The following is a 14605-nucleotide window of genomic DNA, read 5'->3' as shown; positions in this document are numbered from 1 at the left end:
CTCTGTCTGGGGGTCAGCACAGTCTCAGGAGTCTTCAGGAAAGCCCACATTCTGCTCAACTGTGGTATAGTTTACAAGATGCTACCATTGAGGGAGAGTCATGAACAGGTAGCAGGTATCTCTCTGTATTGTTTTTTACAACTACATGTGAATCTATAACCATCGCCCCCCAATTCAAATTCAATTTAAAAAGAGAAAGCAAATGTCCCAACAAGGAGTCTGACTTTAAGGGGTTACTTTCTGCAGGTTTCCAGCAGGAGAAAACTGACACATCCTTCCAGAAGAATCAGTATGTAGGGATGCCTAGCCTCCCCTGCCTGATGCATTAGTCATGATGACCTTCATTTTCTCTTGAAAAACTGCTGCCCTCCTGTCAGCCGGATGGCCTGCTCCCATCAAATTCACACCAATCCATGTTTGTGGAACTGCGTGGCCAGCCTGCATGTGAACAATGGGCATTTGAGTGTGGCAGAGTCAGATGCACAGCAAAGATGATCTTGTCAACAATGGCTGCCTACAGACAGAGAGCCCTCCCTCACCCATGCCGGATAAGTCACTGCTGATGAGCATCAGGTGCTTTCTGTACCTTTGCCTTGAACCTCACAGGCCACGACTCACACCTGCAGAGGTGTGCCGGTCTATTCCTCAGCTGGCCTTTCCCCTCAATCAGATACCTCATGGAGACCAGAGACAATAGGGCCCTGAGCTGCTGATTTGAAGTGGAAAGAATCCTTGGGAGACACCCTAGTAGTGCCAGGCCTCAGATGACTTCAGCTCTCTAGCCAAGGTCATGACTCAAAGAAAGTGGGTCTCTTCCATTTTTGAAGGTTCCCAAGGGAAAAGCTTCCTCTGCTCTCTGTAAAGCTGGAAGGCAGGGAGGGGAAAGAGATGAATCTGATATATGCTTGCCTTCAGGGGGCTGTCTGTCTTCTTGCTCTGTCCCCCGTTCTATCACCACCATTATTAAGGGTGAGAAGGAACCTGAATGGTGTACATTTCAAATCCTGTCACCTAGAAACCTTAATTTTTGTGATCTGCTGAAATAATCTGTTTCCCTCTAAACCAACAAGTTTCAGCCCAAGTTCTCCTGCTGTTAACCCCCTTAGGTCAGCCAGTTGCGAAGTTACCACTGATATAACAGGTGGTTGGTTAAACTGTCTAGTACCCTTTTATTTCCTCTTGTTTTTGGAGGAATTTGAATTCCATGAAATATTTGGGGAGATGCTGTCTGAACAAGTGAGGCCGTCCAGTTCCTTACCAGCTGAGGTCCCTTCACAAGCAGATGAAGGAGAAGTGGCAAATGCAGGTCAGAGACACGGATCCTCCCTAGAGTGAAGGGCAGCTGCCTTTAAACTGGAGACACAGGAGGCCACTACCCTTTGGTAAGGACACTGAGACAGAAATTATATCTTTTCTTACTTGTTCTCCTAAAAACGTGGTCAGAAGTTTCAGATCAAGAGAGTGAGATATACCCATCATAGTCAATCAAATATATAACATTGATTGGAGCCCAGCTGCTTGGTTAACTAGACATTAAAGATATCTTCAAAAAATATACAACAGAGGTGTGAGAGATGGCTCAGTGGTTAAGGGTGTGTGTTGCCCTTGTAGAGGACCAGGATTTGGTTCCCAGCGCCCACATCAGGCAACACACAACTCCAGCTCCGGAGGCATCTAACACCTCTGGGTTCCAGGGGCACCTGCATCCATGTGCACATGTCTACACTTAGACACACACACAATTAAAAATAAAAATAAATCTTTTAAAATGTGAAATAATGGGATTTCTCTGGATAAAATTTTTTAAGATGAAATTATTTTTCATAAAATGTTTTTGTAACATGCATAGATTTACTATTACTTTCAAATAAAGAAATTGAAATGAAATATTTTATAGTTCCTTGTTTTAATTTGTAAAATGGCAACTACTAATAGCTATGACCAATACACACCAACACTCCTTGGAGCTTCAATATTTTTCAAAAGTATAGTAAGTCCTGAGCACAGACAGCTTTAGGGGTTGGGTTAGTGCATCTAGAGATAAGGATGATGTCTCTTCCCTCCATGCCCATGGAAATATAAAACTGTCCTCTACAGAGTACTTCAAATTGCCACTGAGACACAGACAGGAGGTTTTAGTTCTCTGGATTGCCTCTGTGTCTCAGTTCATGATGTTACAGAAAGGTCAGTGGATGGGTTATCTCCCAACCTACAAACACTTGGATGTCAGATCAATGCAAAATTCAGGGTCTTCCTGGGTTACCCAGCTCCTCCCTGCTGATGTACAATACACTATTGTCAGCCAGCTTCCCTAAAGGAGGGTTGGGAGATGGGGAGGGGGAGTATGTGGAAGCAGCAAACTCCAGACTGGATGTGAATCAAGTGTGCGATATATCCCCAGGCTTGTTCCTTCTCCCAAGCTGCAGTCAAAGGTGGGTTACAGGGACTTTGGTTCCTCATGATCCCCATCATTCCACTCAACCCGCACTCCTGATGTGACACACATGGAATAAAATTAGAGGCTCACTAAACGTGTATCCTCAAAACAGGTCTTCTCCTCCTATGCACTGTGAAGGGCAATCTTGTGTGAGAGCACCGGCCACCTGTGGAGTCTCTTGCTAACTCTGTGTAGCATCAAAACTGCAGTACACTGGAGGAAGCTCACAAGGTGTCAGAACTGGTTGGTGTCAGAGGAGGAACAACTTTCCCATCTTCCGTCAGAAGCACCGCCAGGGAGAAAACCCTCATATTTCCACATTTCTCTTTAGTGACAGTCTACATCAACACTTTTGATGAATAACTCACTGGACCAAGCTGTAGCCCTTCCATTCCGGGATATATTTAGCTAACCTTTCCCCCAAGCGACAATCTGTCATCCCTAATAGTAATAAGAACTAACATTTGTGGAGCACCTGTGTGCCGGGATGTGGGCCAAGCCTTTCCATGTGTGGTTCATTTAACAGTAACGGCATCCTTTGAGGTTAATATTGGCCTCTCCATTTCATAGATGAGATAACTGAGACATGAGGAAGGGGTTTAACTTGCCCTAGAAGTTAGCAAGTAGAGGAGTTGAGATAAAAACTAGACAGTACAGCTTTCTTTACTATGGCTCTAACCACTGAGTACCTTGTTCTCCCGTCTCTGCCCCTTTATGAAGTGTGCAAAGGCCGAATGTTGAGAGCATGTTAGCTGCCTCCATCCCACCCCACCACCCCCGGGGCCTAGGCTCTCACAGCTCCTCTGTGCTATTCTTCTAGAGAGCCAGTAACTGAGAATATTTCCCAAATATGAACACTTGAAATGTGGGTGCTGCCAAGAACAACTGGGGCTGTCTACAGTGTGCCAAAAGCCAGTTTCTGGCCCATAACCCATCTGACCACTTGAAACCCAGGCATTCTGCAATCTCCTGAATCCTTGCATTGCTGGCCACTATTCCAAAGCAGAATAGGACGGCAGGTTTGATGGGACCTTCTCGGTGATCCCACCCTTCTCTTGTGGCCCTTTCTTTCTTTAGCCAGTGTTCACAAACCACAGACTTAATAATCATCTCTAGAGTTTTCCCAGTAGTCGACAGCATAATCATTTATGTTTATCTTTATCATTAATAAAAATTTGGCCATGAGACATCTTCTTGGCATCCAACTACATTTTCTGTGAATATGCTGGCCATGGTCCTTCAGGCCTTTGCATTTTTTTCCAATCCTTGAAAGTGGATTTTCTGTGTCACCAGGGAAAACACTAGTGGGGACAGTCAGGATCCTGGATGGAGCTCCTGGCCCCACCCAAGACTTGCAGCCGTGCCGGAGCACTGCAGTCGGCTCTCGGATCTCACTTCCTGTGTGGAAACTGGTAACACGTCCAAACAGAATTGTGCCTTGCAGGCCCTACTCGCAGGCCATTGCACCAAGAAGGTGCAGACAGCATTTATTTTCACTCTCTCAGGGCACTCTTCAAGGGCTTGTTCTCATTCTACAATTCCAGAGCTAAGTGCCAGTTCGCTGTGGCATTACTTGTAGGGCCCCACTGTATTTTTATGTTTGTCTTTAGTGATAAAGCTTGTAGGAAAGAAGATTTAGAAAATCAGAAGTTCAAATTGCTTTGTCTATGACCTTGGGCAGTTCATTTAACTTCCCCGAGGCTCAATTTCCTCAACTGGGAAAGGAGAGAAACTTCATTTGTTTTATAGGGTGCTTGGCATGGCCGAGTGCAGTCAGTAGAGAACCGGGTGCATTGAAGATGCTCTGGAATGTCTGTCCCTTTCTGGCCAGCCACCCCTCCAACTCTAACCATGCAGATGCTTTTCTGTTGTGAGTTCCAAGGAACTCTCACTAGCAACTTTCCATTCTCCTTCTGGAGAGTGTGACTGAGAACTGCCATGCCCATCTTCCCCATTCATCTTAAAAATGTCACTTACCAGGGCTCTGTGTCTTTGCTTGGAAGTCCTTGACTATCCCTAGATAAACTGAGATCTTGAAGGAAAGCCATCTTGTCCTTGGGACCCACGCCACTGACTTGTCACACCATCTCAAGAATCAAAGGACTTTTGCTTTGAGAGTCCACTTTGTGGCAGAATCATTACCCATAATAATGATAGGTCTGGACAAAATAATCTTCCCAGTGTGAGGCAGCCAAATCCCTTGGCCCAGAAATCAGGCTTAATTGGAAATTAAATTGCATTTCCATGCCACCTGCAGGATGCCTATATCCACAGCTAATTTATCAAGGTGATGCCTTATCTGGAGGAAGCCCATGGGAACGGAGTGGCTGCCTCAGCAAAACTGCAAGCTCCTAACTGATGAAAGAACTTTCTTCACCATTTAGCTTGAACTCCTCAAGTTTCTCATTTGGAGCTTTATGTGCCCATTAACTATTTCTCTGCCAGGCCCTAGAAATACGAATATCAGTGGAACCTGTCTCCATATTCTAGTGTTCATGGGCCAGTGGCAAAAGAGTCACATAGGCAAAAGATTCCAAAGCCACAGCATTTAGTCATCTGGGACTGGGCAGCACAGGGAGATAGAGCATAGAGTGGATAGACTCTGGTAAAGGATTTGATTTTTGTCTTGAGCATGGATGCAGACAGTTTGCAGTGACTGGGAGCTATGCTAGCCAGCTTCTTCACAAAGCTCTGAGCTATTCATCCCATCCTCTGGACAGGAAACAGATATGCTAGGGTTTTCATCATCTGTAGTATATTTACTGATGAAGAGTGCAAGGCTTAGAAGGTGAGTCACTTGCCTGAGGTCACTACTTTGCATCTAATAATCACAGAACTGGAACTGAAACTCGGGTAACTTCTACAGTCTTTGCCTTTGAACTCTACACTCTAGTGTTCTCTTATTTCCGTCAACTTTTAGATGTGATATTGTCTAACTATAGCTGCAGCTATTAGTACATGTAGTGCTCACCCCGCCTCATTGAAGATTATCATTACTTCACTAGAATTGCATTCCCTGTCTTTCTGTGTCTCTCTTTCCCTCTGTGCGCCTCCCCATCCTCATGTGTGTTTATGTGTGTGCATACCACCTGAGAATTAGATTCAGAAACACTAAACACAGGACACAGAGATCAATTTGGCTGGACCAGAATATGAATGTGGGAGGGACAGACGGGGACAGACGATGACTGACTTCATGGGGTTCAGCTGGGAGGAGCAGGCCAACTCTCATACAGAGTGGACAGCATACATTCAACAGGATCATAACAGAGGATTTCTCAGACCTACCGAGAGATGGTTATCCAGACCTAAGAGTCTTAGAACTCCAAACAGACAACACAAAAAGAACATCAACTCATTATGTTATCGTTAAATTACCAAGGATGCAGAAGGAAGAAAGAAGACGGAAAGTGACAGGAGAGAAACTCCAGGTCACACACAAAGACAAGTCCATCAAAAGAACAGAGACTGCTCAAGAGCAGCTCTCAAAGCCAGGAGGGCATGAACTGATGTGTTTCATCTGAAAGGCAGTAACTGCCAGTCTCGATGACTATATCCAGCAAAGCTACCCTTAATAATAGAAGAAAGAGGAAGGACATTCTCTGATAAACACAAACTAAAGGAATCTATGACTACCAAGCTATCCCTGCAGACTGGAGAGAAAGATAAACACATCCATAAGGCCACAGGGAAGACTAAATTACACCAAAATAAATAAGCAACTGAGGGATAGGAAAGTACCACCCAATATAAAGGCAACAAAATGACAGACTTAGTACATACCTTTCAATAACAACTCTAATGACATCAGTTTTCTGATCAAAAGATGCAGAAGAGTAGATGGGACAGAAAATAGGGTCCAACTGTTCGTTGTCTTCAAGATGTGTACCTTATTGGCAAAAACAAGAAAGCCTTGGGGTGAAAGGATGGGAAAAGGTATTCCAACCATCAAATGAAACAAAAAAGTAAGTATAGTCATACTAGTATTTCACAAAATAGACATCAAGTCAAAATTAGAAGAGATGAAGAAGGTACGTTAATGCACAGGCTGACCAAGTCAGCTGCCGTTTCGGCCCAGATCCAGTGCTTTGAAGCAGTCCACCCCAATACTCACTCCATTTATGAGCTGCTGAACTGTGTGGAGGAGCTGGTGCTGCAGAAGCAGATCCAAGAGCACTTCATCACCACTGAAGATGAAAACCTGGAGCATGGCTGTAATTGGAGATGGTGACAGCCACCAGCAACCACCACCGACCTCAGAGCAGCTCTGAGGAGCCTGAGAGACCAATGGAGGCTCGGAGAGGGGTGTAGTGGTGGCAGCAGAGGAGGAGTCTACAGAGCCTACACTATCCCTGGAACAACTGAAAGAATGAAGGCCTTATGGGAAGATGCTTCTAAAAAGCAGACTCACAGAATTGGAAGGAAAGATGGCGGAACAGAGCTTCGAGCCCTCTGAAGAGAATGATGAAACTACAGAGGTGGCAATGGATGATGTGGGAGCACACCACAGTGGATGAAGAACATGGCATTACTGGATAAAGCTTGTCCTTGGCCAGAGGGCCAGCTAGCAGCATGGAGCTACTGCTGCTGCTCACCGTCTGGGAGAAGTAGAGCTCAGGAATGTGGCGCTGCCTGCGTACTTCAAGCACAATGGTCATGCCTGGTGTCTCTTGCGGTGGTCCACCTGGAGAGTGGGGAGGTATGTGGTGGTCTGGAGCTTGCTCAGATCCTGCCTCCAGATGCCATCTAGCTGCAACATCACCCTGAACCTGGGCAACAGCAGAATATCCAAGTTTTGGCAATGGTTCCAAATTTATGGTGCTTCAGAAACCAGAAACCCTGAACCAGACCAATGACTCATTGTGATGAATATTTACGTATAAAGCTGTTTGGGCAAAAAAAAAAAATGCTGTTATACACTGCAAGTTTGCAATGCCACCTTGATAAACAAATATTCAATGAAGAGGTGGGTAAGAGAGAGGACTGTAGTGGCATGTGGGCGGGGAAGAGAGGCCGAACTAGAGATACGAGAGCAGTGACAGATGTGATAGAAGGCTGTTGTGGACAGGGGAGCAGGTCACTGCCAAGTAGGGCTTTTAGGATGGTGTGAGGCAGCCTGGAACTCTCACAGGCTCTACCCCTGAACATGCTGCCCAGCCACATAAATGCCCTGACTCTGAGCAACTACAAGATGTCCTAGATGGAGAATGGCTCATTCTCTGGAATAGGCCTCCTCAAAAGACCCTCATGGTCCATCCTGCCCCTGGAAGCCATTTTGGTATCTGTGGTCTGTGCTACAGCACAGGGACATGTTATGATCCTGTTGAATGTCCATGGTCCATGCTGTTGTCCCAGACCATGTTAAGGCCTGAGGTCCTTGTGAATGCCCATGGTCTATGCTGCCTTTAGAGACCATGTCAATGTCTGTAGCCTGTGCTACTGCCAGAGGTCAGGTGGATGCATGTGCTCTGTGTTACCTCCTGAGGCCATGTTGATATCCAAGGTCCATGTGGCCGCTGATGGTCATATTGATGTATGTGGTCATGGTGCTGCCGAGGGCCTTGTTGATGTCTTTTTGTCTATGCTGTGGCTGGAGGCTATGTGGATGTCCATGGTCTATACCCTCAAAGGAACCCATGTTGATCCCCATAATCCATGTTATCACCATAGGCCATGTGAATGTCCATGGGTTGGGATGCCTCTGGATGCCATGTTGATATCTGTGGCCTGTGCTGCTGTCTAGGGCCATGATGGTGTCCATGGTCTGTGTTCCAATGGGGGTATAATGATGTCCATGGTCTGTAGTGCCACTAGAGACCATGCTGAGGTCTATAGACTGTGCTGATGCTGGAGGACAGGTCCCTGTGGATGTCCATGATTCCTACTGTAACCAGAAACCATGTGGAAGTCCATGATTCATGCTGCCCCTGAATATAAAGTATAAGGAAGCTTCTTTTGCAGTGATATTGATATCTGCAGACTCATAGTTGAGAATGAGAGACAGAAGGATTCTGTAACAACCCCTCCCTTTAAAAAACACTCTAGATAAGAAGCCATTGAGGAAAACTCTTAAAACTTGTGATAGAGAGCCAGGCATGGTGGCTCATGCCTTTACTCTCAGCACTCAGGAGGCAGAGGCAGGTGAATCTTTCCAGCCTAGTCTACAGTGTGAGTTCTGGGACAGGCAGGCCTATATAGAGAGACTCTGTCTCAAAAAAAGCAAAAAACAAACAGATAAAGAAATTCTGATAGGGATGCTGAAGTGTAGCTCTTCACAGTTGATGGCTTCTGCCAGGGGTGGGATTGGGGAAAGACTCAATTTTCTTTAAGGGACTGGCCACAGGGAGTTTGACCATGCTCCAGTGAGTATATGGGCAATTCAAAATGGACTAGGTATTTTTTTTCCTTTTTCTTTTCTTCTTTTTTTTTCTGAGAGGAAATAACAAGGCTGGGGATGGACCTGGAAGGACTGGGAAGTGAGTGTGATCAAGGTGCATTGTGTGAAATTCCCAAAGAATCAATAAAAATATTATGTTGAAAAAAAAAAAGAAGATAATTTAAGGGGGAAATCCCCTAAAAATTTGAAACATCCACACACCAAGCCAAGCATCCTCAGTTTTATAAAACAAAGACTACTGGTTGTAAAGGCCCAGATTGATCTCAACAAAATATTTATGGGTGACCAATCACTTTTACCAATAGACAGGTCGGCCAGAAAAGCAAACAAACAAAAACCTATCAGAGTTCAATGACATCACAGATTAAATGAATTTAACAGGCATATACCAAATATTACACCCAAATATTTCAGAATATACATTATTTCCTGCAGCCTATGGAATTTTTTCTAAAATGGATCATATTTTAGGACACAATTTATTAATAGATAAAAGAAAGTTAAAATAATTTTGTGTATTTCATCTGACCACAATGAAACAAGATAAGAAATCAACTGGAAGAGAAGCTACAGAAAATATTCATATCCATGAAGACTTAAAAAGATACTATTTAAGCCGGGCGGTGGTGGCGCACGCCTTTAATCCCAGCACTCGGGAGGCAGAGCCAGGCGGATCTCTGTGAGTTCGAGGCCAGCCTGGGCTACCAAGTGAGTCCCAGGAAAGGCGCAAAGCTACACAGAGAAACCCTGTCTTGAAAAACCAAAAAAAAAAAAAAAAAAAAAAAAAAAAAAAAAAAAAGATACTATTTAAAATTAATTAATGCATCATTAAGAAATAAGAGAGGAAAATATAAAACTTTTAGAATCAAATGAAGATGCAAACACAATATATGGAAACCTGTGAGATACAATAAAAACGTTCCATGAGTGAATTGTATAGCTATATTTTTTAAAACTCAGAAAGATCTCAGATAAGTAACTTGATGATGCACCCCAATGTCTGAAAAAATCAAGAAGCTAAACCTCCAATCAGTGTATGGAAAGACATCAGAAACACCAGTCCAGAAATTAATGAACTGGAAGTGAAAATAATAGTATAAAACCCATGAAAAAAAAGAGTTTGTTCTTGAAAAAATAAACAAGACTCACAAACCCTTAAACTAACTAAAGAGAGTGAAGACCCAGATTAACTAAGGAGATGAAAAGGGAAACATTATAACAAATACCAATGAAACTTTGCGGCCCCTTAGGGCAACTCTGAAAATCTACCTTCCGATAAATTGGAAAACCTAAGAGAAACAAACACATTTCTAGATTAACCTATCAAAATCAGCCAAGAAGACTGAAAGTACTTCAACAGATTTATAGCAAGTTGTAAGTTTGAATCAGTGATAAAATAGTCTCCCAACTGACAAAAAAAAAAAAAAAAAAAAAAGAACAAGCTGGGTGGCAGGGCATCTCAAAGCTGAATTCTACAAAATCTTTAAAGAAAAATTAACACCAATGCTTTTCAAACTATTCCACAAAACAGAATGATAGGGAATGCCACCAAGTTCATTTTACAAAATCATGATTGCTCTAATAACCAAACTGAATATAGACATAACAAAAAGGAAAATTATTAGTGAATCTACCTGATGAACAAGGAGGTAAAAATTATTAATAAAATTCTTACATCAAAAGATCATTTGCCATGTTCAAGTTCCATTTATTCCAGGGATCAAAGATTGTTTCAGTGTATCCAGATCAATAGATATACTACATTACACACATAGGGTAAAGGATAGAAATTATATGATCATATTGATAGGGAAAAAAAGGCTTTGGACAAACTCCAATATCCTTTCACAATAAAAACCCTGAAGAAACTGAGACTATAAGGAGCATATCTCAACACAATAAAGGTTATATATGATGAACCTATAATATGATGAACCTATATCCAACATCATATTAACTGTGAAAAAACTCAAAGCATTTCCACCAAATTCAATAATAAGACAGGATCATCGGCTTTCTTCTCTTTTATTCAATAGAGTACTTGAAGTCTTAGCTAGAGTAATAAGAAAAGAGGTGTAAATAATAGGAGCACAAATAGGAACGAACTCAAGCTCCTGCTCCCAACTAAAACTTAGGTTAATTGTTTTAGTTTGTTTCTTTTCTAATTTAATTGTTTTAGTTTGTTTCTTTTCTAATTTACATTTTCACCTGCACATCTGTTCACTGATTGGAAACACGTGGCACATAACCGAAACTTTTCAATTCAGCATTTTCAAGTATCATGCAGTCAAAGTGGGTGTTCAGAGGTCCTGTCAGTAGGTAAAGCAAAATGTATGTATTTTGCTTCTGTTTATTTCCCTGAAGTTTAGATCATCTCCAACTTCCACTTTAGTAAATAATGTGATAATACCATGGCAGACACCTCCGAATGAAAGTCTATGTGCAGTACTCTTGCCTTACGTAAGCCTAGAAGAGATTTCTCCATTAGGGTTGGATGGACAATCTCCTGCCTGGCCCATGTTTTGTCTGGTCGCAGTGTGGGAGGAGAGAAATGGGGAAGAAGTAGAGGCTACCACAGCAAAGCCGGGAGATGCGCTAAGGGCTGGACTTCAGGGAAAGCTCTGGGAATAACACTGAAGTAGCAGACGGAAGATATTTCACAGTTCCAGTCGCCAACCGCTAAGAGAAACAGTGAGGTTGGGAGAGAGGAAGATTGGCTATGGCTGTATAAGGGTTCAGCAGAGGTGACAGGCAGTCATTGGAGTAGAAGGGCCTGATGGCCTTCTCCTCCTTCCTCTTTTTTCCCCCTCCTCCTCTTTCTCCCTCTGTCCACCTATCCTTTGAGCACCCCTGTGCCAGACCTTGTGCTGAATGCTGAGCATTCCTAAACAACTAAGGCATGGCCTCTGCCCTACCACAAGCTTTCAGTCCAACCAACGAGTCACCTATAGGTCTGGAGCATAAGAAAAGAGCCCACGAAAAGGGAATTTGGGAGTCCCTTCTCAAGTAAGTTCACCAGGTGAAGCTGAAGAGGGAGGGATCTTGCTGAGCCATCTTTTGGAGAGCTACCAGCTGTGGGAGGAGCCAGGTCACCCTATCCACATACCCCAGCCACCTTTCAGAGAAGGCTCTCCTTTGGGGTATATAGCTCAGGGACCTTGCTTAGTGTGCCCTCGGTTTCTTCATCTATACCCAGGAGACTGATAGTGGGGCTATCCCTGACTGTGTTGGTACAGCCTTGACTTCACTCTCTCATAGCCAGTTCAGGCTCTCAGTGCCATGTGGGTTATGCTTCAAAGTCTAAGATGTAATCATCATGGGGACAATGTCTCCTGCTTTTTGCCTACATCACGGTGCCCTGGGAGGCAGAAGCTCTTCTGGGTCCAGTCTTCAGTTTGCAAAGTGGGATAGTTCTGTCAGAGTGTGCCTGCCCAGGAGACTTCAAGATTTGAGGCTGATTTCCCCATTTCCTGCTGAAAGAGTTCTCAGGGGAACATTGCCCCAGCCACAGGTGACTGACCTAGCATTACATCTCAGAACTCTTACATCTACTTCTCTGGGCCCCAGGATGATGCAAAGTGGGGGCTTTACTGTGCTCTTCTTTCTGTCTGCTGAAGGAGTGGAAGAAGGCTGGCTGAAGGGTATGCAAGAGACAGGAAAGGCTCTGGACACCAAAGTCACTCTGAGTGGACCATTAGCTCTGCTGCTCTGTCTACCAAGAGTGAAACTCTGATTCCATGTAGGGAAAGAGAAGGCAAAGAGAATGGTGGACAAATCTCTGACCAATTTCTGAACCACATAGGTCATTTCGATGAATCAGTAACTTTCCAGGATGTGGGAGCCCCTGATTTGACAGTAATACAACAAGGGGAGACTTAGACTAGTTCTTATAAATAGCAGCATGATATGAAAGCAAGCACACTGTCGTTCATGAACTCTAGTAAGGCACAAACCTTGCACTCAACACTTGTGTGCATCCCTTCAGCCGACCTTCAGGATGGACCTCGCTGTCCACATTGTATAAATGACAGAACAGAGGAGTGAGTTCCTAAGACGTCCCCATGTAATACAAGTTGAAAGTGGTGGTGTATGATCTGGAGTCTAGTGAATTCCAAAAGCATGCTTTCAGGAGGGCCTGGATATTCAGCAGATGAAGGGGAACCTGGGCAGAAGATATTCTGTGCCTATACCTTTCATAAACATTTGCAGATGACATCATATCTCCAGAGACAATCTGCTCATTCAAATGGAGCAGAGAGCAGAGTGGATGTCATTCCAATCCACTCCCAGCTTCAGAGCCCTCCTCTTTCCATACTGAAGTCAATCAAACTGCCCCCAGCTACAGTAGCTAAGGAGGTGATACCTCTCAAGATGATGGGCTCAAAGGCCAGATGGCAGGCAGTTTTGCCAAGGGTAGGTGTGGATGGGAAGATGGACATGGGAAGGCAAGGAAATAACACTGGGGCCCTTAGGCAGTATGCTGGGCAGAGCCTGCAGGGAAGTAGACTTGGAGGTATAGATTCCAGGGTCAGCTTTGCTGACAGCAGAAAGCCAGCTGGCTGGGGAGCAGCCTCTAGACCCTAGGCTTCTAAACTGTCTGGACAACCCTGGCTTCCCCTCAGGGTCTATGTTCTAGGCTGTTGGCCAAGAACAGGGGAAGCAGTGATGGCCAGCACACAGTTCCTACCTATAGGACTGGACTCTAGTGGATAAGCATGGATAGCAGGGAGATGTAAGTCAAGGGAATACTGTGGGCTGTGGGGATGAGAAAGTTCTAGAGATCTACTGAGTAGTATGGCTATGGTGAGGCACATTGTCATGATTCCTGTGGAAGAGACTTGATATCCTGAATATACTCACAAAGGTAATGACATGATGAGACAAATATGATAATTAGCTTGACTGTAGTAGCTACTTCACTATGCATACACAATAAAACATCAAATATTGCTCTACACCATAAGTGCATATAATTTTAATACTACTCTTTTTTTTGTTTTGTTTTTGTTTTTTTGAGACAGAGTTTCTCTGTGTAGTTTTGGTGCCTGTCCTGGATTTTGCTCTGTAGACCAGACTGGCTTCGAACTCACAGAGATCTGCCTGGCTCTGCCCCCCAGTGCTGGGATTAAAGGTGTGCACCACCAGCATCCGCCATAATTTTAATAGTATTTTTTAAAATGTGTACGTGTTGTGTAGGAATATAATGTGCTGTGCAGGGAAACGAGGCAGCATTCAGTGACAGGATATGTCCAAGCATGTATGGCTGGCTTCAAAAGGCAGCAGAGGACTGAACGAAGCCCAGGGGAGGATTTCTGGAAAGGCCAGGACCCAGTCAGGAGAACAGGGATTTGTGTTACAAAAATGAAAAATGTTCTGGAAATGAATGGTGGTGACATAAATGTACCCCAAACCACTGAACTGTACACTTAAAAGTGGCTTAATAAACATAATTTTATGGATATTTATCACAATAAAGAATGCAAGAAAAGGCATTTAATCTGCTTGAGCCACCTTTACAGAATATCACCAGTCAGGAATGCCTTCAAAAACAAATTGATATGCTTCCAGGTCTAGAGGCCAAAGGTCAAAGTCAAGCTGGAGGAGTTGGTGTGGGGTGAGGCCTCTCTCCCCAGCTTGTAAGTGGTCACTTCCTCACATCCCTACTGTGTCTTCCTCTTTTGATAAGGACAGCAGTCCCATGGGTCCAGGGTCCTACCCAAGTGCCCTCATTAAACTACCTTGTTCAAGGTCCTGTCTCCAAATATAACCGC

General features: G+C 44.0%; 1 protein-coding gene across 1 annotated transcript in view; it reads right to left on the bottom strand.

The window, feature by feature from the left end:
* Kcnip1 (potassium voltage-gated channel interacting protein 1) overlaps positions 1-14605 on the bottom strand; it is a 379007-nt gene that overhangs the window by 353255 nt on the left and 11147 nt on the right. The window lies entirely within an intron of this gene.

Source organism: Peromyscus leucopus, chromosome 8b (genome assembly GCF_004664715.2).
Source record: "Peromyscus leucopus breed LL Stock chromosome 8b, UCI_PerLeu_2.1, whole genome shotgun sequence".
In the NCBI taxonomy this organism is placed as follows: domain Eukaryota; kingdom Metazoa; phylum Chordata; class Mammalia; order Rodentia; family Cricetidae; genus Peromyscus; species Peromyscus leucopus.
The sequence above is the reverse complement of the archived record's forward strand: the minus strand, read 5'-3'. Positions and strand labels throughout refer to the sequence as shown.